The sequence below is a fragment of the Trachemys scripta genome, chromosome 25 (genome assembly GCF_013100865.1).
Source record: "Trachemys scripta elegans isolate TJP31775 chromosome 25, CAS_Tse_1.0, whole genome shotgun sequence".
In the NCBI taxonomy this organism is placed as follows: domain Eukaryota; kingdom Metazoa; phylum Chordata; order Testudines; family Emydidae; genus Trachemys; species Trachemys scripta.
This window is the reverse complement of record NC_048322.1, coordinates 3,180,848-3,206,115: the sequence shown is the minus strand read 5'-3', so window position 1 is coordinate 3,206,115 and position 25,268 is coordinate 3,180,848. Positions and strand designations below refer to the sequence as shown.

Below are 25,268 nucleotides of genomic sequence, written 5' to 3'. Positions count from 1 at the left end.
TTCATCCTGTTTAACTCAGACCATTTCTCCAATTTGTCCAGATCATTTTGAATTATGACCCTGTCCTCCCAAGCAGTTGCAATCCCTCCCAGTTTGGTATCATCTGCAAACTTAATAAGCGTACTTTCTATGCCAATATCTAAGTCGTTGATGAAGCTATTGAACAGAGCCGGTCCCAAAACAGACTCCTGCGGTACCCCACTCGTTATGCCTTTCCAGCAGGATTGGGAACCATTAATAACAACTCTCTGAGTACGGTAATCCAGCCAGTTATGCACCCACCTTAAAGTAGTCCCATCTAAATTGTATTTGCCTAGTTTATCGATAAGAATATCATGCGAGACCGTATCAAATGCCTTACTAAAGTCTAGGTATACCACATCCACAGCTTCACCCTTATCCACAAGGCTTGTTATCCTATCAAAGAAAGCTATCAGATTGGTTTGACATGATTTGTTCTTCACAAATCCATGCTTGCTGTTCCCTATCACCTTACCACCTTCCAAGTGTTTGCAGATGATTTCCTTAATTACTTGCTCCATTATCTTCCCTGGCACAGAAGTTAAACTAACTGGTCTGTAGTTTCCTGGGTTGTTTTTATTTCCATTTTTATAGATGGGCACTATATTTGCCCTTTTCCAGTCTTCTGGAATCTCTCCCGTCTCTCATGATTTTCCAAAGATAATAGCTAGAGGCTCAGATACCTCCTCTATTAGCTCCTTGAGTATTCTAGGATGCATTTCATCAGGCCCTGGTGACTTGCAGGCATCCAACTTTTCTAAGTGATTTTTAACTTGTTCTTTTTTTATTTTATCTGCTAAACCTACCCCCTTCCCATTAGCATTCACTATGTTAGGCATTCCTTCAGACTTCTCGGTGAAGACCGAAACAAAGAAGTCATTAAGCATCTCTGCCATTTCCAAGTTTCCTGTTACTGTTTCTCCCTCTTCACTAAGCAGTGGGTCTACCCTGTCTTTGGTCTTCCTCTTGCTTCTAATGTATTGATAAAAAAACTTCTTGTTTCCCTTTATTCTCGTAGCTAGTTTGAGCTCATTTTGTGCCTTTGCCTTTCTAATCTTGCCCCTGCATTCCTGTGTTGTTTGTCTATATTCATCCTTTGTAATCTGTCCTAGTTTTCATTTTTTATATGACTCCTTTTTATTTTTTAGATCATGCAAGATCTCGTGGTTAAGCCAAGGTGGTCTTTTGCCACATTTTCTATCTTTCCTAACCAGTGGAATAGCTTGCTTTTGGGCCCTTAATAGTGTTCCTTTGAAAAACTGCCAACTCTCCTCAGTTGTTTTTCCCCTCAGTCTTGATTCCCATGGGACCTTACCTATCAGCTCTCTGAGCTTACCAAAATCTGCCTTCCTGAAATCCATTGTCTCTATTTTGCTGTTCTCCCTCCTACCCTTCCTTAGAATTGCAAACTCTATGATTTCATGATCACTTTCACCCAGGCTGCCTTCTACTTTCACATTCTCAACGAGTTCCTCCCTATTTGTTAAAATCAAGTCTAGAACAGCTTCCCCCCAGTAGCTTTTTCAACCTTCTGAAATAAAAAGTTGTGTGCAATGCAGTCCAAGAATTTGTTGGATAGTCTGTGCCCCGCTGTGTTATTTTCCCAACATATATCCGGATAGTTGAAATCCCCCATCACCACCAAATCTTGGCTTTGGATGATTTTGTTAGTTGCTTAAAAAAAAGCCTCATCCACCTCTTCCACCTGGTTAGGTGGCCTGTAGTAGATTCCTAGCATGACATCTCCCTTGTTTTTTACCCCTTTTAGCCTAACCCAGAGACTCTCAACACTTCCGTCTCCTATGTCCATCTCTACCTCAGTCCAAGTGTGTACATTTTTAATATGTAAGGCAACACCGCCTCCCTTTTTCCCCTGTCTATCCTTCCTGAGGAAGCTGTACCCATCCACACCAACATTCCAATCATGTGTATTATCCCACCAAGTTTCAGTGATGCCAACAATGTCATAGTTGTATTTATTTATTAGCACTTCCAGTTCTTCCTGCTTATTTCCCATACTTCTTGCATTTGTATATAGGCATCTAAGATACTGGTTTGATCTTTCCTCCCAGTTTTGTCCTGACCCTCCTTTCTATCTGCCAATATAGCCCACACTCCCTCTCATTTCCGACCCATCTCCCCGGTATCCATGTTCCCCACTTACCTGTGGGCTTTGCTCATCTGTCCCCGTCGAACCTATTTAAAGCCCTCCTCACTAGGTTAGCCAGTCTGTGTCCAAATAGGGTCTTTCCCCTCCTTGAAAGGTGAACACCATCTCTGCCTAGCAGTCCTTCCTCAAATAGCATCCCGTGGTCTAGGAAGCCAAAGCCCTCCTGGCGACACCATCTTCGCAGCCAGGCATTCACCTCCATGATGCATCTGTCTCTGCCCGGGCCCCTACCTTTGACAGGAAGAATTGAAGGGAATACCACCTGCGCTCCAAACTCCTTCACCCGTACTCCCAGAGCCCTGTAGTCACTCTTGATCCGCTCAGTGTCACACCGCGCAGTATCATTTGTGCCCACATGGATGAGTAGCATGGGGTAGTAGTCAGAGGGCTGGATAATCCTCGACAATGCCTCCGTAACGTCTCGGATACGGGATCCCGGCAGGCAGCATACCTCCCGAGATGAAATGTCAGGGCGACAGATGGGCGCCTCCGTCCCCCTCAGCAGAGAGTCTCCGACCACCACTACCCTACTTTTCCTATTCGCAGTGGTGGCAGCAGACCTCCCAGCCTTAGGGGTACAAGGCTTCTCCTCCTTTACTGTAGGGGGTGATTCCTTCTTTCCTGTATCAAGAAGAGCATAACGGTTACCTATTACCACAGTGGGAGGGTTCGGAGCAGGGGTGGAGCACTGCCTGCTTCCAGAAGTAACCGGCTGCCAGTGTCCACCCTGAGCCATCTCCTCCTCCACCAGTGGTGTATCAGCAGTCCTGTGTACTGGGACAGCTACCTCAGCTGTCTCCACATGGACAGTGTCGAGGAATTGCTCATGGATTCGGATGCTCCTCAACCTAGCCACCTCCTCCTGTAGCTCTCCCACCTGCTGCCTGAGAGATTCCACCAGCAGGCACTTCTCACATTGGATGGTCCCCCCAGCCTGGATATCAGTAAGTGGAAATTGCAAGTTACAGTCTCCTCAAAACCACACCAGGATCTGGGTAGAAGCATCCATGCTCAGGCGCTCTGTCTGGCTACAGGCGCAGGTGGAGGAGACAGAAGCAGTGCTGGCACAGGTGTTGCAGGTCTTCCTAACCATTGTAAGCCTCCCTCTGTCAAACTCCCGTCTGCAGCCCCCTGCCCGCTGAAAGGATTGTTTAAGCAAGAAGTTTTGAATGTAGTTGGTTTATAGGTATTAAGGGGAATAAAGAGAAAACAGATAGAACTGGCAAGGGACCCTCGCCCCCTTCCAAACTCCCTTACAAAACTCCCTGTTAGCAGCCCCTGGTCGCTTGTGCGCTGCTTTATAAAGCCCTGGCCTGTATGAATGCCACGCCCACTGATTAAGGCTCAGCCACTTACCAGAGGCTTCTAGCTTTCAAACCTTCCTTTGAAGCTTCCAACGGCCAGCCACAGCACACGGTCCTTCAAACAACCAAACAAACAAACAGACTGACAAACACAAGCTCGGCACACAGCAAGTAACCCTCAAACACAAACAAACACACACTACAGACAGATTCCCTGTGGATCTTTGTGATAATGCCTCACATGCTTCCACTTGCTCAGCATCTTCCTGCTGAGGATTCTGCTCCTTGTTCTTGCCCACCATCCCATAACCTACTAGAATAGAAAAAAAAACTCAGAATTAGGGGTGGAAGGGTAGAGAGCAAACTAAAATTAGTATTGGAGAGACAGAAAATAAAAATAAAAAGCATATGGGAGAGGGAAGGGGATCAATTTTGCCTCCACATCCCATCCAAACACTCAGTAGGAAAGGAGAACTAATGCCAGGTGTCAGTCATGATCTGTAGGAAGACATGAATGATATCTGCTGGGGACTCACAGAGCTCACAAAGTCTTTGCAGGGAATCCCAGCTGTTTCCTTCAGGCACTTACAGATTCTGTGTTGGTTTCATGTTTCCTCATCTGTGCAGGGACCTCTTAGGATCTCACTTTCCTCTGAACTCTGGAGATCTAGGACCGACAACTCTTCCCCTTCTTCCAGCTGGGAGGCCACATCAAGTTTGGAAACAGGAAACCCTGCTCAGGGGAAAGAAAACAAGGAGATATGGGGAGTTCATGGGAAATTTGTAATAAAAAGCATTCAATTAGTTTAAGACCAGTTTGTTTTAAACCAGTACAATTGCAAGACTAGCTCCCCTGATGCTCAAAGGTGCAGGACATAAGGTCTGATTATGAGGCATTTAACTACCCACATCTCTGCTAGGAAAATACACAGCCAGACACTAATTATCGAAGAGCTGCCTAAAACACAGAGAACAGAACTGCATATCCTGGAAAGTGAAGACTCCAAACAGAGGATGAGTCCCCCTGGAAGTGCACAACTGACAGAGAGCTTCAGAGACAATGAGAGAATCCTATGGAAGCTGATAACAGTAAGCATGGGCTGGTGGGGTTCAATGAAATAAGGAACGGGAGTGGCAAGGATATCACAGAATGCTGAGCTCAGTGTGGTACAGCAGGGCTAGAGAGCAGCAGGCGAGTGGTCCTATTGGGTTGAGGGAAGTGGGTGGGTGCAGGACTGCCCACTGCTAAAGGACCCTTCCCCAGCCTTTGGGGAGGATCCACAAGGTGCACAAACTCAAATAATTATGGGGGACAACCAAAAATATAACAGGAACAGGTGTGAAGGTCAAAAGGCCAAAACTAGGGAACTTGAAGGGAACACTGAGCAGAGAACCCCAGACAGTGCCACTGCTCCTCAAAAGCATCCAAGGAGCCAGCGGATGCTGCCCAGAGGACTCTGCCCAGATGTGTGAATGGACAAAGGAACAAAAATAGGCCCCAAAGTCAGAGAGGCCCCCCCTCCACCAATCTCCTTTCCCTGGTGTTATAAATGGCCACCTTGGCCATGCTTAGGAGGAGGTTGATGAGGTGGTCCCACAACTTCATGGGGTCATGAATGGGGTGTGCATAAATAAAAAGGTGCAGAGAAAAGTGCAGCCAGAACCTCAACAAGAGGTTCTAGAGGAGCCGGAAGAGGGACTGCAACCTGGCACACTGCAGATAAACGTGTGCCAGGGTCTCCCTCACACTTCAAAAAGATCTGGCATTGGGAATAGGGGTGAACCATGCCAGGTACACACCCGTGCTCACAGCTCCACAAAGGAGCCACCAGTTAATATCCCCTGCATGCTGTGGAACCAAGATGGAGTAGAGACTGGCGCACAGGGTTCCCTCACCTTCTACAACTGGAAGAAGGTCCTGCCACTGGTGTCGGGGTGGGACACAAGGGTGGTGAAGTGAAGAGTGTGGAGCACGAACATGTAAAGATGGTCCCAACAGTGCGGTTTGGAAGTGAACTGGCTGCAAATTGCACAGACGGCTTGGGGTACAAAGGGGTGGGGGCCAAGAGAGCTCACAGGGCAGGGGCCCAATGAAGAGCTCCGGAGGGCCTAGGGTAAAGAGAGGGCTGGGGATACCCTCTCAAAGGACCTGCTTAAGGAAAGACCGAGAAGTAGGCATTAAGGCTGCCTCCACCTCCTGAAGTATGTGCCAGGGGGTGCCAAGGGCGGAGAGCCCCATGCACCTGCTGAGTACATAGGGATCCACGCAGTCTCCCCGGTCATAGTCCTTGTAACTTCCACCAGGACCAACCTCTGGCACACCAAGGGCAACTCCACCACCTGCACATGAAGATGAGGGAGACCTGTCCCCTTGGTGGCCACAACAGACCTGTCTCACGGAGAACAGCTTCCAGGTCCAGAGGAGGTCCTGGTAGAAGACCAGAAGCTTGGAGAGGTCTCACAGAAGACCTCTTAGATGGAGATGAAAGAGCTGCCAGTCATATTGGAGCCCTGGGAGATGGCAGAGGAAGGCATGCACCAACTTACTCCACACCGAGCTACCAGCACCATAAAGGAGTCTCTGCAGGGCCGCGAGGAGGAAGAAATGGACCTGAGTGCTCAGGCACACCAGGCCCTGTGTAACAATACGGTTCTGGTGGGACCCAACTGAGAGTGCCAATTCAGGACAAATCGCTTAAAACAGGGCAGGTACAGCCCTAGGCTGGGGTTGTTCCACCTCTAAGGCAAACCAAACCAGCCAGACAAAGAGGACTTTGGTCTCACCCCACTGGCTAACCACAAGTCACACAAGCAATTCCCTTAGCCACTCCAGTTTTCCAGTATCACCACCAGTGCCACTCATTATGGGGACAAATGGTTATGAAAACCAATACCCCATTAAAAGAAAAAAGGATCTCCTGATCTCAAAGGATCAAGCCCCAGACCCAGGTCAATATACAAATCAGATCTTACCCACAAATCACGCTGTTGCCAATCCTTTAGAATCTAAAGGTTTATTCATAAAAGGAAAAAGATATGGATGAGAGCCAGAATTGGTTAAATGGAATCAATTGCATACAGTAATGGCAAAGTTCTTGGTTCAGGCTTGTAGCAGTGATGAAATAAATTGCAGGTTTAAATCAAGTCTCTGGAGTACATCCACAGATGGAATGGGTCATTCAGTCCTTTGTGTAGAGCTTCAGTTTATAGCAAAGTCCCTCCAGAGGTAAGAAGCAGGATTGAAGACAAAATGGAGATGAGGCATCAGCCTTTTATAGTCTTTTCCAGGTGTAAGAACATGTCTTTGTTCTTACTGTGGAAAATTACAGCAAAATGGTATCTGGAGTCACATGGGCAAGTTCCTGCATACTTTGCTGAGTTACAAGGCATATCTGCCTTCTCTCCATGGGTCAATTGTATAGCTGATGGTCCTTAATGGGCCATCAATCAGGCTAGGCAGAGCTAACACCAACTTGTCTGGGATGTCTCCCAGAAGCATAGCATAAGTTTGAAATACAGAAAGTATAGAGCCAATATTCATAACTTCAACTACAAAATTGATACACACATATAGACAGCATAATCATAATCAGCAAACCATAACCTTGTCTTAGACACCTCATTTGACCCCCTTTATACAAGATTTGGTGCCACTACAGGACCTTGGATACAATCATGTTCTATATGGTCCCAATTCAAATCAATAACATGACACCCTGTCCTCCTTCTTCCAGGGGAAGATGCAGAACCCCCACAGAGACCCAGTGCAGTCCTGGCCAAAAGAACTCCAGAACCAGCTTCTGGAATTGAGCCACAAACTATGGGGTTGGGCACAGTGTGTTAAGCCAGTGCCAGAGCATGGAAAGGACTAGCTGATTGAGCACCTGTGCACTCCCCCAATGGGAGAGGCACCGGAGCAGTCCTACCCATCTCTGCAACTGCCCAACCACCCTGCCCTCCAAATCGTATCAGTTCTCTCAGTCACCTGCGCTGACCATCGGGAGTTTCATTCCACAGAACCCTATAAGCATGGACGTTGGTCGGATCTGGGGAGAAGAAATTGGCATACAAGGCCCTGGCTCTTCCAAGCATCTCCTCTGGATCTGTGAGGGGGCTGACGTCCTCTGCCAAAAGACAGATGATGTGCTTCTTAGTCCCTCTCCCTTTCTCCAGGGCATAGAAGAAACGGGAGCCACAATCCATCTCCCGGAGGAGATGGATGTGGGATTGAACAAACGCACCCCGGGCCTGCCAGTCCTTGAGAGCTCAGAGCTCCTCCTGCTTCTCCTGGTATGCTCTGCAGAGGGATGGATCCCCAGGACTGGTGACCAGATGCTTCTCCAGCTCCAAGACCTCACACTCCAACTGCTCTATCACCGCATCCCTCCGCCAGCTGGTGCCCTGGGTGTAGTCACGACAAGAGAGCCGGACATGCACCTTTCCCACATCCCGCCATTGTTGCACCGAGGGTAACACACACCTCTGCCCCTGCCAGGCCATCCAAAAGTCCTGAAAGGAAGCTACAAAGCCCACATCCTCGAGCAGGTTATTGTTGAAGTGCCAGTAGGCCAGCCCCAGCCTCTCAGAGGTAAAAGCGGCTGTCAGAGACACCAGATGGCAGTCCAAGAATGGGGCCAGCCGAATGCCAGAAGTGTAGGTTTGCAGAAAACGATGACGAGAAAAATAAATATGGTCCAACTGGGAGTGGCGCGACCGATTTTCCTCCACCCGGACATAGGTGAAAGTAGAATCGTCATGCGGGTGGTGGTCGCACCAGATGTCCACCAGGGAATGGTGATCTACAATCTCCTGGAGGGCATCTGCAGCAGCCAGGCTCGACTCAGTCCCCATGTGGTCCTGCTCCTCCAGGGTACAGTTGAAATCCCTGCCCAGAACCAGACACTCGCGAGGATCCAAGGAGCCGAGGAAGGTGGACGCCTGCTGGAAAAAGTGCACCCGTTCTGGGCCTGATGTCAGGGCATAGACATTAACTAGGTTCAGCATTAGCCCCTCCATATGGACCTGGAGATGCAGCAGGAAACCTGACAGGACCTCGGCAACCCCAGCGCCTCGAGCCATAGGTTGGGGGAGAACAGGGTGGCCATTCCAGCCATATGAACTGTGAGATATCTAGAATACACCCTGCCCCCCCACTCCAGCTGCCAGATAGCAATAGGCCTTATACTCTGTGGACTAGGAAAGGTTATTATAGGGTAATGTAGCACCTGAAGCCAATTAAGGCCCTGCCCTAGACCTAATAAAAATCCTGCTTCAGTCAGACAGGAGGGAAGGACAGTTTGGAGGAGTATTGCTGTTAACCAGAGGATCAGGGGGAAAGGAAACCCTGCCTGAGCAGAAGGACTCCGTGGTACAGAGGACTAAGGGAAACCTTACCCAAGGGGAAAGAGGGTAAGAAGTCCATGAAGCTAAAGGGGCTGGGACCCAGAGTAGGGGGCGGACCTGGGTCCCTTCCCTGCTCCTCTTCTCTCCCCCACTAGGGCACTAGCAGAGCCCTCAACACTCAAGAATAGGGGCAAGGGGTGGCACCCTGACCCACCACATCACACTACAGTAGCATCAGCTACTTGCCATATCAGCAATATCAGATATCAGGAAAGCCTATTTGGTAGAATTAGGGAGTTTAGTGAGTGAAGTGTAATGGGAGGGAATATGAAAATCCCGGTGTGCGAAGAAAGATGGCAAATTACATGGTAGTTTAGGAGCCACCGACTAATTGCCCTGGAAAAGGAGAAAGTGAGAAATAAGAATTAGGTCATGTGACTTCAGGAGGGACAAATTCAAAAATCCAAGGAGTATACTGGGAAGAAATTGTGACTGTTGCAAGTGGGGATGGAAAAGGAAGACTCTTCATGTTTCATGAGGAACCAATTAGTTCTTTTTACCATTGTGTTATCTATTGTTATGGTCATCGCATATGTTATTTCATATGTATCAGTTTGTGCTCATTTGATTTAAGTTGTATATATAGACAGAAGTAAGACTGGGTTATAAAAGTATAATGACAAATATTTAGAAGAGATTAATATGTTTTCAGTATATAAGTAAAACACGGCTGTAATGCTGTATGTTAACCTGGTTATTGGGGTGTTTCCTGAAGTACAAATTTAGTTTAGTATCAAAGGGGTAGCCGTGTTAGTCTGGATCTGTAAAAAGCAACAGAGGGTCCTGTGGCACCTTTAAGACTAAAAGATGTATTGGAGCATAAGCTTTCGTGGGTGAATGCTCACTTCATCAGATGCATGTCTGGCCTCTGACAAAGTGGGAATTCACCCACAAAAGCTTATGCTCCAATACATCTGTTCGTCTTAAAGGTGCCACAGGACCCTCTGTTGCTAATTTAGTTTAGTTTTATGGGGTAGGAGGTACCATAAGGAAAATAAGTAAGAAGGGAAGAAGAATGGTTTACGATGAGCCATCCCTTGCTAAACACTTAAGGATTGCAAAGAGATGCTGCCCAAACTATTAGTCTTGAATATTCTACATCCTGGCTCCACCCAGCTTACAGAACTGGGTTAGGTGAGCAGGACCAAGGCCTGGGACCCAAAAGAACAAAAGAAATGGAGCAGTTTATAAAGGGAAACCCTCTCAAGAGGGGAGTGGCTGTTTAGGTAATTGTTTGGGGGAAAGAGACAGAGACATGGGGACCATGCTGGGGCATGTGAGGAAGTTATGTCTGCCTAGCTGACCATCAGATGATGATGATTTACTGTTATTTTAAAATCCTTTTTTCTGTTATCCTTTTTCATACCACAAAGCAAACACTAGTATGGTTTAGAGGAGGCTGTTTTATCACTGGGCCCCACTGATCCCAGCCTGCTGGAAGGTTTCTGCACTCAGCCTGGCCTGATGGGTAAGCACAGTTGATACACAGGGCATCATGCCCCAGGGCCTGTTCTAGGAGCAGGATAATTGCAGAATTTCACTCCAGGAGAGGGAAAGACCTGACACCTGAGGGGCGCCCTGAGAGTTACCAGGAATTGAACAGGGTACACCTGGCCCTGTCAGTCACTATGACACCCACTCCCCTTCCTCCCATGGTTTTCAGCCCTCCCCTACCTTCTGGGACCCTGTGACGCTGATTCAGCAGGGATTAACTCCACCCTATGGACAGAGGAGACCGTGCCCCCATGGCCCTCCCGGGCATGCTCCAGCTGGAAATCAGATATAGAAGGGAGCAGCTCAGCTCAGTTAATGCTGACTGCTGAAGAGGGAAGATGCAGGCTGACAACTCCAGCCTGGAAGCCACAGACTCCCCATTCTGTGGAAGCCAGCCATGCCGAGATGCAAGAAGATGCTCACGACCACTGGGGACCACCAAGAGCTGCCCGAACCAAGGAACCCTGAGACACCGGGGCTAGGACCATGAGGAGATTGGGTAGGAAGTGGCCCTGGGGGGGAACGATCCACTAGGCCGGACACTTGTCAGGGTGTTTCGGCTGGATCCCCGCTGACCAAATGGCAGAACCATCCACCACTGTCAGTGCCTGGGCTGGAACATGGTAGAGTGGGGTGGGCCCAGTTTCTCCTACTCCCTGCTGCCATCCCCACTCCCACCCCTGGGGTGGCAACCTCCCCACCTTAGGTCTAGAGGCCTGTTTGTCTGCCATTCACCAGAGTTAGAACACTGGACCAGTGGTTCTCAACCAGGGGTACACATCCCCCTGAGGGTACGCAGAGGTCTTTCAGGGGGGTACATCAACTCATCTAGATATTTGCCTAGTTTTACAACACACTACATAATAAGCACTAGCGACATCAGTACAAACTAAAATTGCATACAGACAATGACTTGTTCATACCACTCTATAGATTATACACAAATATGGGTACAGTATTTATATTCCAATTGACTTATTTTATAATTGTATGATAAAAATGAGAAACTATGCAATTCAGTAATAGTATGCTGTGACACTTTTGTGGTTTCTTATGTGTGATTTTGTAAGCAAGTAGTTTTTTAAGTCAGATGAAACTTGCGGTATGCAAGACAAATCAGACTCCTGAAAGGGGTACAGTAGAAAGGTTGAGCAACACTGCTCTAGACTGTTTAGACTGTTTGGTGCTCTGAGGGCCTGAGTGTAGATTGTCTGGTACTTTGCCCTGCCCTGAGGGAGAGGGCCACTATATAGATTCTGGTCAATAGGCCGCACAGTTCTGAGAGAGAAGGCAGCCACATTGACTTTGACCACTAGGCCACACCAACCCAAGACTAAGGGTGATCAGGCAGACTTAGCTGTGGGGCTTTAACAACCCTTACCTTACCAGAAAAGGGGATAAGGCACACTTGCTCCATGGAGGTCCCAGGAGCACCCACTCCTTGTGTTCTCTCCTCCCTTCCCATTGCCCACAGCCTTCCTCACTAGAGGTTCCTCCAAATTTCCCACTTCCCAACCATTTTCCATCTCACCTTCCCACTGTCCCAAGTCGTCTTTGCTTCTGACTCCCAGGAGTTTCTGCTTCCCTTTCTCCCATTGCTAGCTCCACCATTTCCTGAAGCAAATTCTACTCAGTCCCCCCCCTTTACACCCACCCCCTTCCCAGCTCCTTAACCCAACTCCCTCCCATTTCTTCTGGTCCTGCATTGCACCCCAACTCCCTACAGCATCTGATCTATGGCATCCCCACTTCCCACTGCCTCCAGACCTCCCAGCTCCCAAACCTGCCCTGTGGAACCCAAACAGAAAGTTCAAGTGGGGATGAGGCAGATCATTCTAAAGACAGTCTAATGCAATCATTGTAGCAGGAGAAGGATGTGACTCATGGACCTCTTGATGCCAATAGAGGTGCCTATTGTTTTACTGTGATCCCACAGACCAGTTCACCTAAGGGTGGCACATCAGGTCTCTGTCGAGACCAGTAGCTCACTGGTTATCACAATCATTGAGAAATCTGTGTAAGGAGAATATTTATGATGTTATGTATCTATACTGGAAATTATATTCATAAAAAACTGAAAGAGATTCCTTTCAGCCAGGTGGTAACAGACCTTTCTCTCTCTGTCTGGCCACGTGTGTACTGGGCATTGTACGTCTCACAATGGGGGGCCTGTTTGTACACTGAGCCAAATGCTAATGAAGAGAGGAAATCTTTAACAGAGGAAATTTACAGGGGAAAAATAAAGAGCAGGATCCTCTTACAAGTGAATATAATGACATGTTGGGGTATATTTGGGGGTGTGGATGCACACTCTGCATCTTCCACTGCAGAGGGAAGCTGACAGCATGACTTGTCTCATGAAAGGAAGATTACAGCGAAGCCTGGCTGTAAAATGCTGGAAGGACTTTGCATGAGCTGTGCTCTATATCATGAAAGGATCTAGTTATGTAAGTCTAGGTTCTAGAAAGCATGTTATGATTTTACTTGATGTGTAACCATTTGTTCCCAAGACTTTGTTGTATCCACCAAGCAAAGTACTAACAACTTCAACAGAACTTTATTTACAGTGGAAGTCTGTTTTCCAAGCTGTAGCTGCACACTCTGTAACTCTCCAGCCTCCTCAACTCCTCCCCCCTCCTTCCTGTTTCCTGTCCTTTCAGACTCCCAACAGCCAGTGCTCCCAGTTCCAATAATCACATGCAGTATCTAAACACCACAGACTTCTACTGCCTATCACTTGAATCTCTATTTTTGGTTGAATTAACTTTTACTTGTTTTCACTAGAAACCTATCTGAACATTGTGTGTTAAGAAGAGTGGTTGGCATATAAGGTCTATTGAGACCAGTAGCCCACTGGTTATCATAATCATTGAGAAATGTATGTAAAGAGGACATTTAAGGAGTTATGTATCTATACTGGACATTATGTTCATAAGGTCTCATACAGGTTCCTTTCAAGCAGGAGGAAACAGACATTTATCTCTGTCTGGCCACGTGCATACTGGGCATTGTATGTCTCACAATGGGGGCCTGTTTGTACACTGAGCCAAATGCTAATAAAGAGATTGTGAAATCTTCAAGAGAAGAAATATACAGAGGGAAAAAATCCCAGGAAGATCCTGTTACAAGTGAAGACAATGGTATGCTGGGGTACATTTGGGGGTGCAGAGGTACGCCCTGCATCTTCAACACAGAGGTAAACTGACAGTGTGACATGTCCCATGAATGGAAGATCACAACTGACCCTGGAAGGACTTCACAGGAGCATTGGTCTATGACATATGCAAGGATTCCGTTATGTAAATCTAGGTTTTAGAATGACTGTTTTGATTTTACTTGATGTGTAACTATTTGTTTCCCATACTTCTGCTTGCTATTACTTGAATCTATACATTTTTAAATAAGCGTTTTAACTTATGTTCCCTATAAACACATCTGAGTGGTGTGTGTTAAGCGGAGCAGTGATCTAAGGTGGAACTGGTAAGCTGGGGTGAACTTCTTCTTTGAGGGCAGTGGATCTGTGAATACTATGAGTGTCCAGTGGAACAGCGGCTGGACACTCCAAGGAGACAGTGGAGGGGCTCAGTGTGTCTGGAGTGTGTCTATCACCAACCTATTGAGAGAAAGCAGTGCCTGAGTAGGATAAGATGGGGGGGACTTGTGCTGCTTCTGGCTAGTGGAGTCGGGCAGCTGACCCATGTCAGGCACAGACCAGGCTCCCTCACACTAAGGGCAGGTGGTAGTGAGGACCCTTACCGCTCTGGGTAGCCCTGGGAAGCATCACAGAGGAGAAGCAGGAGAGGACAATATTTCAAGAAGAGGAGCAAGGCAACAGGTATCAATGAGAGCTGACAGGTCAAGGAGGACAAAGATGGAAGTATTGGGCTTTGGCTCAAGAGACGTCACTAGAAACTTTGACTAAAGCAGTCTCAGTGGAATGCCCCATATCTCTGCCTCCCTGAAACCTTCCCTTCCCACTCCCACAAGACCCTCCCTGCACCCTAGAACAACCATTCCTCCTCCTTCCCACTATCCCCAATGGCCCCCAGTCCCCAGTAATCCAGATCTCCTACCTAATCCTCCCCCTCCTATAGAACCAATGCTGGGCCTGCCACCCCTTTTCCTCATTCCCAGTTTCCCACAACCTCTGTCCACCCTAATACCTTTCCCCAGGAGCTCCTGTCCCTGACTCCCTCCTTCCTCTTGCTTCCATTGTACCCAAGCCTGACTGATTCCCTATTGTCCTAATCCTCCACACACACCTCCCCAGGAGCACTATGTCAGGAACTGGGGCATGAACAGTGAGGTCCAGTGGATAGAACCATAAGTGGTCAGACCTGTGTGGTCAAGAAAAAAATCAAGTGCCAGGGTCTGGCTCAAAACACCAGGAACCATAGAGCTGTGTGACAAGGCAGGGACCAGGGACAAGGCATGGTCTCTCTCAGCAATAGGTCAGGGATCTGCCTTCCTGCACAGACACCTTCCTGGTATTTCCCAGTTTAAACATGAAGTCTGGATCAATAAGAGGTCATGGGAGGAGCTGCCAGTCATCTCTAGTGTGAATGGCACTTCCTGCAGTGACTGGTCTCCCAGGATGTGCATTGGCAGCAGCTCTGCGAAGGCTGCCCTGTGATGGAACAAAACCGCCACCCACCTGGGACTTTATAGACACATATTCATACCCCAGTAATCTTCATGCACCAGCCCCACATCACCTTCTCCAAGGAAGGAACCTCCCGCTGTCTCACATCCGATGAGCCCCCCTGAATATCACACCCTTCATGCATTTGGGAAGTTATTACAACACAGCACCAGTTCTACCACAGTTAAAGTTCAACATTACGTTCTGTTTAAAGGTCAGCTATTCTAATGGCTCTAACATTCCTCTGCTTATGAAGAATCTTTTGAAATTTGTCATGGGAGTGCCGACCAGGGCTAGTGGCCCAAATATGGGGTGATTTGATTGAGAGGGCCCTGAGCTACAGCCCTCCCCAAAGCAGCTTTTTACATTATCAGCTGGCTCTTATAATATGTTCTGGGGCTGAAATTATGCTTCTTATTATTCTCCAGCTGAACTCACTCCCTTGGCCTTTATCTCTGCTGGTACATAGCACCCAGTGCCTCACTGGGGAAGCAGAATCATAAAAGCTAATTAACTGTAGAGGTTGGAATTTCAAATTGGTACAAGGAAAAGCGCTGAGTCAAAGAGACTGAAATGCTCATGAAGTGCAGCAGACTCTTGTTAACAGTCAGAGGGTTTCCAGCAATCTACTCTCACAGGAATTGACTGGTTCCAGAGAACATGCTGTGGCCATTGAACCTGAGCTCCACCCATGCCTTAGAGTTAGAGCTCTGCCATTGATACCTTTCACACAATGTGTGTTGTGCATTTTTCTTGCATTCTGCAGGAGTTCCTCTTGAAAGTTTTGCCCTCTGATACCAAAATTTCTGGTTAAGAGGAATATTTTCAAGTGTTCTAAAACCCACATGCAAACTCCGACCTGGTTTACTCTTAAAAGTTTTGTAAGTCCAGCTCTGTTGTTTAAGGCTGTGAAAAAGCACATCCCTCTCCTGCCCCCCAACAAAGCTCTGCTGGCAAAAGCTCAAGTGTAGGCACAGTTATGGTAACAAAAGCATCAATTTTAAAAAAAAGGAAACTAAATTCTCATAAACTACATTAATGTAGAGTTAAGGTTGCCCAGTGCTGTCTCCTGCCTTACACCATATGGACGGTGGCTAAACTTAAACCTTTCCAAACAGGAAATGAAGAGTTACTGTACATGCCAACCCTGCAAGGCAACCTTAACTCTGCCCCGAACACATAACAGTGAAGCTGGCAAAAACAATGTGGATGGTGCAAAAGTTAACAATCTGCCACAGGAATTCAGCTCAATGCAGCAGTAATGGGTTGAAATTCTATGGTCTGTGTTATACAGGACATCAGAGTAGATGACCTAATAATCACATCTAGCCTTAAAAATCTATGAACCTATAATCAATACAAGGAAGGACTAAGAGAATGTGCTAGTGTTTGTGTTGTGTTCACAGATCGGAATACCAGCATTTATCCGCATGCCCTCCAGCTGTGTGCACTGCCAGCTGTAGCTGTAATTGCATGATGGAGGGATTAGTTGGAGCAGCTTGGCAGAGCTGTTACTGTGGTATGCAGAGAGGTGGATGTGAACCTTGAAGGACCAAGTCAGACTCATTTCTGTGCTGAGTGTGGCAGGTTCTGTCAGTGAAGTTGCACAAGGGTGTGTTCTTCCCACAGGGATTGTCAGCAGTCTGGTGGCATACATGCTAGTGGTCTACAGGCCTTAGTGAAGGGCAAGTGAAGGCAATGACTCAGAAGGAATCCTCCAAGGGAGGGCAAAGGGGTGGCAACTTTTTGCAAGTTTCAGGTAGTTCAGAAGGCTCAGTATTGGCGTGAAGGCCAGGACAGGCAGCTTCTGTTTGCTATGATGGAAATAAACCCAAATATTACCGTAGCAAAGACAAGTTATTAAACTTTGTGCAGTACTGCTCCTGTGCTCTGCTCCCAAAGTGATCTGTAGCAGGGGAGGGCAGAGGACTATCATGTAAGTCCCTGGCATCTTGGGATGATGCAGAAAGAGTGCAGAGTAGAGATGGCATTGTGGGGGTAATATGAACCTTAACTCTTCATTTCCCCTTCTAAGAACTGAGGGGACAGGAATCCTTACCCAGTGAGGTCACATTCTCATAGTTCTCCTGCATGACATCCCAGTAGAGGGCTGTCTGAGTGGGGTCCAGCAGATCCCACTCTTCCCTGGTGAAATACATAGCCAACTCCTCGAAGGTCACCGGCCCCTGAAAGAGCAAGAGTCCAACACTCAGTACCTGCTGCTCCACTCACAGCCCCACTCTTTGTGGGGGAGAGGAGCCAATCAAATGGAAGCTCTGAGAAGAGACAGTCAGCAGAGTCCTATTCCCATATTGCTGAGAGCAGCCGGAAGGCATCTGGGTGAGGGGACAAAGAGAGAAACCCTTGTCTCTCCCAGCAGATCCATCACACAGCCATAGACTGATACAGGAGATGGCGCCCCCAGTAGGGTCCAGGCACAGCCTCATGGTAGGAATCATAACACCCTCCCCACTGCCAGCAGCTGGATGTGAGGAGCAGGCTGAGGGTTCAGCACTGGAAGTCTGGTCAGTTTTCCCAGCCCTTCCCAGAGAGTTGGTTTCTCTGTTTCCTGTTTCACAAATTAGGTAATTTTCTCCCCCAACACCCAAGCATCTGTTCCGAGGATCTAGGCCCACGTTAAACAAGTCCCAGCAGGTTTGTCACACTCTATCCCCCTCCCTTTCTTCACCTGTGGTATTCCCTGCCCCCTCCAGAGCTATCTCCCCAGAAGCTGCCACCTCTTCAATATTTAATGCCCCTCTCCCTCCAGCAGGAACCCACCAGCAACTGCCTGATAATCCCTACCTGAACTGGCTCCACTGCAGCCACTTCTCTTCCCTGTCCCATGGGAGGACAGGATGAACTGGAGTGAAACATGGAGGTCATTCTGCAGCCTCGCAGGGTGAGAAGGGAAGTTGTACAGGTTTCAGAACAGACTTTAGTTAATTTCACATCACGATTCCCCCCAGGCTCCTTCCCTGCAGACAGAGATTGTAGATTCTGCCATGGTGGGAACATGCTCAATCCCTATATTGCAGCACAGACCTTGCCCCGTCCCCCTGTGCACTGCCCCAAGCAGTAGTAACAAACTGATATGTTACATGGCATATGTAGCAAAACCCTATTCCAGTTATATCATACATACATTTATAAGTACCCCCTCATAAAGCCTTATGGGGTATACTGTCACTACGATATAATCCTTCAATCCTAGTGTCACCATCGATAACATGGTTTGTTCAGCCTGGTGGGATACCAAGGGTAAAACTAACCAGCTCTCCAAATCAAGAGAGTGGAGATAAATCACCTATATTTTTTATTGTTATTTACACTGGAGTCTGGACCTTGACTAGACCTTGATCAACAATTTTGGACCTTGACAAAAAATAATGGATTACCCCAAAGAATGGTGTTGTGTTACATTTCTTATGTCCTTGGTGCATCTTGTGGCCATTTCCTTTCCCTCCTTTCAGTGAAAAGCTTTGGTATTTTGTGTAGAAACTTTATTTCCTCAGGAGAGATCCAGGAGCAGGGGTTGCCTGCATGTACCAAGTACCCACTAGATTAGAAGGTGACAGACAAACACCCTTAAGACAAGGCAGAAGTCCCTGTCAAAAAAATCATCTCCCATCTTCATTTGAGTGACAGCCTGAATCGTTCCTTATCTGGGCAGAGCCCAAGGATTGGCATCAGCAGCAGCAACAAAACCATCTGTATGTAGCAGGAACCAACCCAAAATGTGCTTTAAAAGGAGCTGTCTCCTTCCTTCTGGGGTGAAATTTGCCATTATGGTCATTGATTTTCATTTCCCTTCTCTGAGGGCAGAGAGAGGGTTGGAGCTATTTCAGGCTCGGATGTAGAGCCCATGTCCCCATCTGTCAGTCACTCTGGGAACCTGTCTCTGCTCACAGCTGACAGGCTGCCTCCAGCCTCTCCAGCCAGCTCCTTAGCTCTGTGGGGAGGGGGGTGAGTCATTTGACAAGCATAAGTGGCACATAGGAGAGGTGGTTTTTGCCAGATGCATTAGTGGTATAGTGGTGAGCATAACTACCTTCCAAGCAGTTGACCTGCATTCAATTCCTGGCAAATACAGCGGTGTGATGTTTTCTCTGCTGGGAATTGGTTTAATTTCAATCATATTGGATCAGCTTATCAATGGAATGAGAGAATTAATGTCTCAAATTCCAGCAGTTCATTAAACACACAGTGGAGGAAGAAAGGGGAGAGACTATACGGTGAGCTGTTGGAGTTATCCTTGTTTTACAATGTTTCATTTATTTTTAAAATTTTTCCCTTTACTTCTCTCTCCCTTTAGACTCAGAGCCTTTAAGGTCAGAAGGGACCAGTGTGATCATCTAGTCTGACCTGCTGCACCTTGCAGGCCAAAAGACCCCACCCACCCACTCCTGTAATAGACCCATAACCTTGAGGGAGGGATTAACTTTTTGTTGGCCCAGCACCAAACATTTTTGGGTCTCCCCTGGGAAAGATTGTGAAAGGGCTGTGGGCAAAAGCACAGTGGGGCAGGAGCTAGGATTGGTCCCTGGAGCAAAGGAGGGGCCAGGGTAAACTGCAAGCACAGTAGGGCTGGGGAGGAGGTAAACACGATCCCTGGCCCACCCTGTCCCCATAGAGCAGGTACCTACCTGGGTTTAGCCCATTCTCTTTGTCTCTCTCTGCACTGAGCTGCCCCTCCTCCCACAGCAGCAGGACAGGTTCTCTTCCAGCCCTCTGGGGTGGGTGTTAGGAGTGGGAGGAGTGGAGGCTAATCTGGTTACTCCTATAACCAGACTTTTAGTTTCCAGTCAGCACTGCTAACCGGACACTCAGGTCCCATTTTCTACTGGAGTTTCCAGTCTAAAACTGGATACCTGGCAACAGGGTTGCCAGAAAAGCCTGAGGGGGGGGAGGGGCAAGCAATCGTTTTTAAGTGAGGGGGAGGGGGAAGCAAATGGTGGGTGCGCTAGGGAGTGGAGAGGAGGTAGTGGGAAGGGCCATGTATGCTGTACTGCCCAGGTAGGTTGGAGACTGTGCGGATCAGCTGACATAGGATCCCCAGCCCAGGTGACGTGACAGCCAGTGGTGGATTTAGAGTTAGTGGGGCCCCCCAGCCCTGTGCTCAGCTTCACTTTTGGGGCCCCTCCTTGGGACCCAGCCAAGAAAAAGAACATTCTCTCTTATCCCCCCACCCCTGTTTTTCATTCTTTTTTTCTTCATCCTCCTCCTATAAGTAATAGCAAGTAAATGAAAATAAAGTGAGGTACCTTGATTGTTCTTGTAGTCTAACTTATTTTTTCACAGACCACTTGAAAATTGCGGAGGGTCTTGACAGACCACTTAATGATATTTCCAAATATTGTAAAAAAACATTGGGTTATGGGGTCTGGTCAGGAGCTAGGGTGAGGGAGAGGTCTCAGGGTTGGGGCAGGAGGTTGGGGTGTGGCGTGCTTATCTGGGGCAGCTCCTGTTTGGTGCAAGGGGTACAGGTGGGAATGGGGGAGGGGTGCAGGATCTCCCATTTGGTGCTCTGGATGGGGGTGGGGATGTGGGAGGGTGCTGGCGGCTGAGGAGGTGTGTGGGGCAGGGGTCAGTGTCGGCAGAGGGATGGGGGTGTGGGCTGGGGTCATAGCGGTGCTCACAGCAAGGGGGCTGGAGGGGGTATGCCCCGATTCCAGCACCTTCCCCAAGGCCCCACTCCCATCTCTTGTCCTCCTCCTCCCCAGAGCGGGGAGTGCACTGAGGCTCCACTGTTCCCCCTCCCTCCCTCCTGCCAGCAAACAGCTAATCAGTGGCAGGCAGAGGGGGATGGGTGAGAACGGAGCACACTGGGGGAACAGGCGGGGGAGGAGCCTGGCTACCAGCAGACGCTGCCCTGCTGCAGCAGGAGCCGACAGCATCAAGCTTCTGCCCCCACAGGAGAGCGTGGGGGGTGGAGAAGAGAGGGCTGGGACCCCTTTGGACCGTGTGCCCTGCGCCATGGTGCTAGTTGCACCATGGTAAATCCAGTACTGGTGGGAGAAGAGGCAGCTCTGTGCACTGCCCCTACCCCAGGCAGCGCATAGAGGCCCTCTGTGCCCCTCCCCCAATGGGTGTGCAGAGATGTGCCAGCAGCACTAAGGTGGCTCCCTGCCCATTCTACCTCCGTGCCACTCCTAGAAGTGGCAGGCATGTCCTGGCATCCCCTGGGGTGGGGGGAGTCTCTCCATGCACTGCCCCTTGTAGCCTGATTTAGGGTGTACTGATAATATTAATTTGGATAATATGGGAATTTAATTTATTAATTTATTTTATTCAATTTTAATGTATTAATATTAATAATTATTATCATCAATATTAATTAGTATGGGTTTTAGGCTCGCCAATCTGTTTGATCAGAAGATAAAAGTTCTTGTCCTGAATCGGGCTCCACAGAATTTATAAAGGACCCTTGGGGGTATGACAGGAAGCTCACACAGAGACAGATATAGCCTTAAAGACTTTTTATTAAAATTAATAATAGTAAGTAAATGGTAAAATACCCAGAGTTACAAAGTTACAATTGCATTACTGCTATTCAAAAGATACATATGATAATATAGTATTACATGCAACAAAGCTTTGGTTAACATACTCACACCCTTCCTTGATAACCTGGTGGTAAGAGACACCTTGCAGTTCAGGTTTCTCAATTTTTGAGTGAGGGATGCAGTGCTTAGAAAATGCTAAGTGCCATCAAATCTGACTAGGGTTTACCTGGCTAACTTAAACTTAAATCAAAACTTAATAAACAAACTAAGAATAAAACTTAGGGAATCCAAGCTTAGCCTAGTTCCCTTGAAATTTAAAGTTTAAGAACAACAAGTATAGCCTACAAATAGTAACAGTCATCATAGATAGAGTGGAGGAAGTAAATCAGAATAGAATAAAGTGAAAAGGGAGATAGTGAGAAATGGAGAACAGAGAGAGAGAAATGGAGATACTCTATTGAGGTGGGTTACCTCTTTTATAGGGCAAATGCTGGACATCTTTCCTCTTATGACCAAATTTCATTCCTCACCCACAGAATCGTTAGGGTACACTTACCCCATAGGCTAATATGTATGTGCGTATTGATGACAGGTATGTACGCACATCAGTCTCTTCTGGTGTACTTGTTAAGTCTGTGGGAAAACCCGCCTATGCCATTTTCCATAGGTCTAGATAAAAGGCATAGACATAGGCATGGGTACTCCTCTATTTAGGTAATACACTATAGGTCAACTTTGCTTTCTCAGTAAAAGATCTTAATATAGATATGCTAACTTTGCTTTAGCTTAACATACAGGATATTGCCTGTAGGTTTTTTGCATTACAGCCAAATTTACTTTAATATAAATCTATAAACCTATTACAATAAAAAAATACTTAAACTATAAGAAAAGATATATATATATATATATATATATATACACACACAAGCAAGCAGGTTAGTCCTATAGGCTACACCCTGCCCCGAGTACCAACTCCACAGCTCCCATTGGCCAGGAACTGCAGCCAATTGGAGCTCTGGGGGCAGCGCATACAGGCAGCGGCGCATGGAGATCCCCTGGCCCAGCCAACCTAGGAGCTGCTGCCAGAGTGTTGTGTGTACCGGTCACTTTGGGAGCTGCACAGACCAGGGTAACTGCCACCTGTCCTGCACCCCAATCCCCTCCCCCAGTGCAGAGCCCGCACCCCACACCCAAATTTCCTCCCATAGCTTTGCTTGTCTTCCTTTCACCCAGAACCGTCCTTCTTCTCCTGCACTACAAGTAGCCATCTCTGGGAAGCCAAGGGACAGGCACAGGATTCTACCTCCCAGCAGCCAACTCCACCTCCCCAGACTTTGGCAGAATGAATGGTAGTGCTCTACTAACCCCACTTAGCCACACTGAGGTGCTTAGCTTCTGCCCTGCCTTCCTCAGCATGACTTTCCTCTTTTGCCCCCTGTGACAATGCGGATCTGGCGGAACCCAACTGAGAGTGCCAACTCAGGACAAATTGCTAAAACAAGGCAGTTACAGCGCAAGGCTGGGGTTTTTCCACCTCTAAGGCAAACCAAACCAGCCGGATTAGGAGTACTTTGGTTTCATCCCACTGGCTAACCGCAAGTCTCACAAGCAATCTCCTTACACACTCCAGTTTCCCAGTATTACCACCAGTGCCACACGTTATGGGGACAAATGGTTATGAAAACCAATACCCCAGTAAAAGAAAAAAGGTTCTCCTGATCCCAAAGGACCAAGCCCCAGACCCAGGTCAATATACAAGTCAGATCTTACCCACAAATCACGCTGCTGCCAATCCTTTAGAATCTAAAATCTAAAGGTTTATTCACAAAAGGAAAAAGATAGAGATGAGAGTTAGAATTGGTTAAATGGAATCAATTACATACAGTAATGGCAAAGTTCTTGGTTCAGGCTTGCAGCAGCGATGGAATAAACTGCAGGTTCAAATCAAGTCTCTGGAATACATCCCCCGCTGGGATGGGTCATTCAGTCCTTTGTTCAGAGCTTCAGTTTGTAGCAAAGTTCCTCCAGAAGTAAGAAGCAGGATTGAAGACAAGATGGAGATGAGGCATCAGCCTTATATAGTCTTTTCCAGTGTAAGAACACCTCTTTGTTCTTACTGTGGAAAATTACAGCAAAATGGAGTCTGGAGTCACATGGGCCAGTCCCATACTTTGGTGAGTTACAAGGCGTATCTGCCTTCTCTCAATGGGTCCATTGTATAGCTGATGGTCCTTAATGGGCCATCAAGCAGGCTAGGCAGAGCTAATCTCAGCTTGTCTGGGATGTCACCCAGAAGCATAGCATAAATTTGCCATACAGACAGTATAGAGCCAATATTCATAACTTCAACTACAAAACTGATACACACATATAGACAGCATAATCATAACCAGTAAACCATAGCCTTGTCCTAGACACCCCATTTGACCCCCTTTATACAAGATTTGGGTGCCACTACAGGACCTTGGTTGCAACAATGGTCTATACGGTCCCAGTTTATGTCAATAACATCACACCCCATTCCTGCCTCACTTCCTCCTTTGCAAGTCACGTGAAGGAGGCCAGCAGGAAGAGCTGGCCTCCAAGGGCAGAGGAGGCCAAGGCACAGGGCTTCAAAAGGTGACTGGCCTACATTCTCTAGCTTTCCCCTGCTGATACCAAGGCTTTTTCTCAGCTCATTTCTCTGTCATGCAGGGGTTGGGGTTATCGCAGGGACAGGTCAGTAGTAGGAGCGCCTTACTGGACAGATAGGGGAGCTGGGAAAAGTAAGCCTTCATGTTTTCTGCCTGGCTTTGAACCAGGGGCCTTTTGCATATTAGGCAAACACGATAACCACTACACTACAGAAACTCTGTTGCAGTGCTTTGCCTCTCCCTTCATAAGAACATAAAAATGGCCATACTGGGTCAGACCTAAGGTCCATCCAGCCCAGTATCCTGTCAGCCAACAGTGGCCAATGCCCGGTGTCCCAGAGGGAGTGAACCTAACGGGTAATGATCAAATGATCTCTCTCCTGCCATCCATCTCCACCCTCTGACAAACAGAGGCTAGGGATACCATTCCTTACCCATCCTGGCTAATAGCCATTAATGGACTTATGGACTTAACCTCCATTAATTTATCTGCAAAAAGAATGAGGAGTACTTGTGGCATCTTAGAGACTAACAAATTTATTCAAGCATAAGCTTTTGTGGGCTAAAACTCACTTAATTGGATGCATGCACTGGAAAATACTGTAGGAAGATATATATATATATATATATATATATATGTATATATGTACACACACACACAGAGAGAACATGAAAAAATGGGTGTTGCCATACACACTATAATGAGAGTGATCAGTTAAGGTGAGCTATTATCAGCAGGAGAAAAAAACCCCTTTTGTAGTGATAATCAGGATGGCCCATTTCCAACAGTTGACAAGAAGGTGTGAGTAACAGTAGGGGGGGAAATAAACATAGGGAAATAGTTTTACTTTGTGTAATGACCCATCGACTCACAGTCTTTATTCAAGCCTAATTTAATGGTGTCCAGTTTGCAAATTAATTCCAATTCAGCAGTCTCTCATTGGAGTCTGTTTTTGAAGTTCTTTTGTTGTAATATTGAGACTTTTAGGTTTGTAATCAAGTGACCAGGGAGACTGAAGTTTTCTCCGACTGGTTTTTTAACATTATAATTCTTGACATCTGATTTGTGTCCATTTATTCTTTTATGTAGAG

At 47.3% G+C, this 25,268-nt stretch overlaps 1 non-coding gene and 1 pseudogene across 1 annotated transcript; both read right to left on the bottom strand.

The window, feature by feature from the left end:
- LOC117869927 overlaps nucleotides 1-25,268 on the bottom strand; it is a 193,990-nt pseudogene that overhangs the window by 128,645 nt on the left and 40,077 nt on the right.
- On the bottom strand, nucleotides 24,320-24,393 carry TRNAI-AAU. The gene has a single exon. It is a non-coding gene; the product is annotated as a tRNA-Ile (tRNA).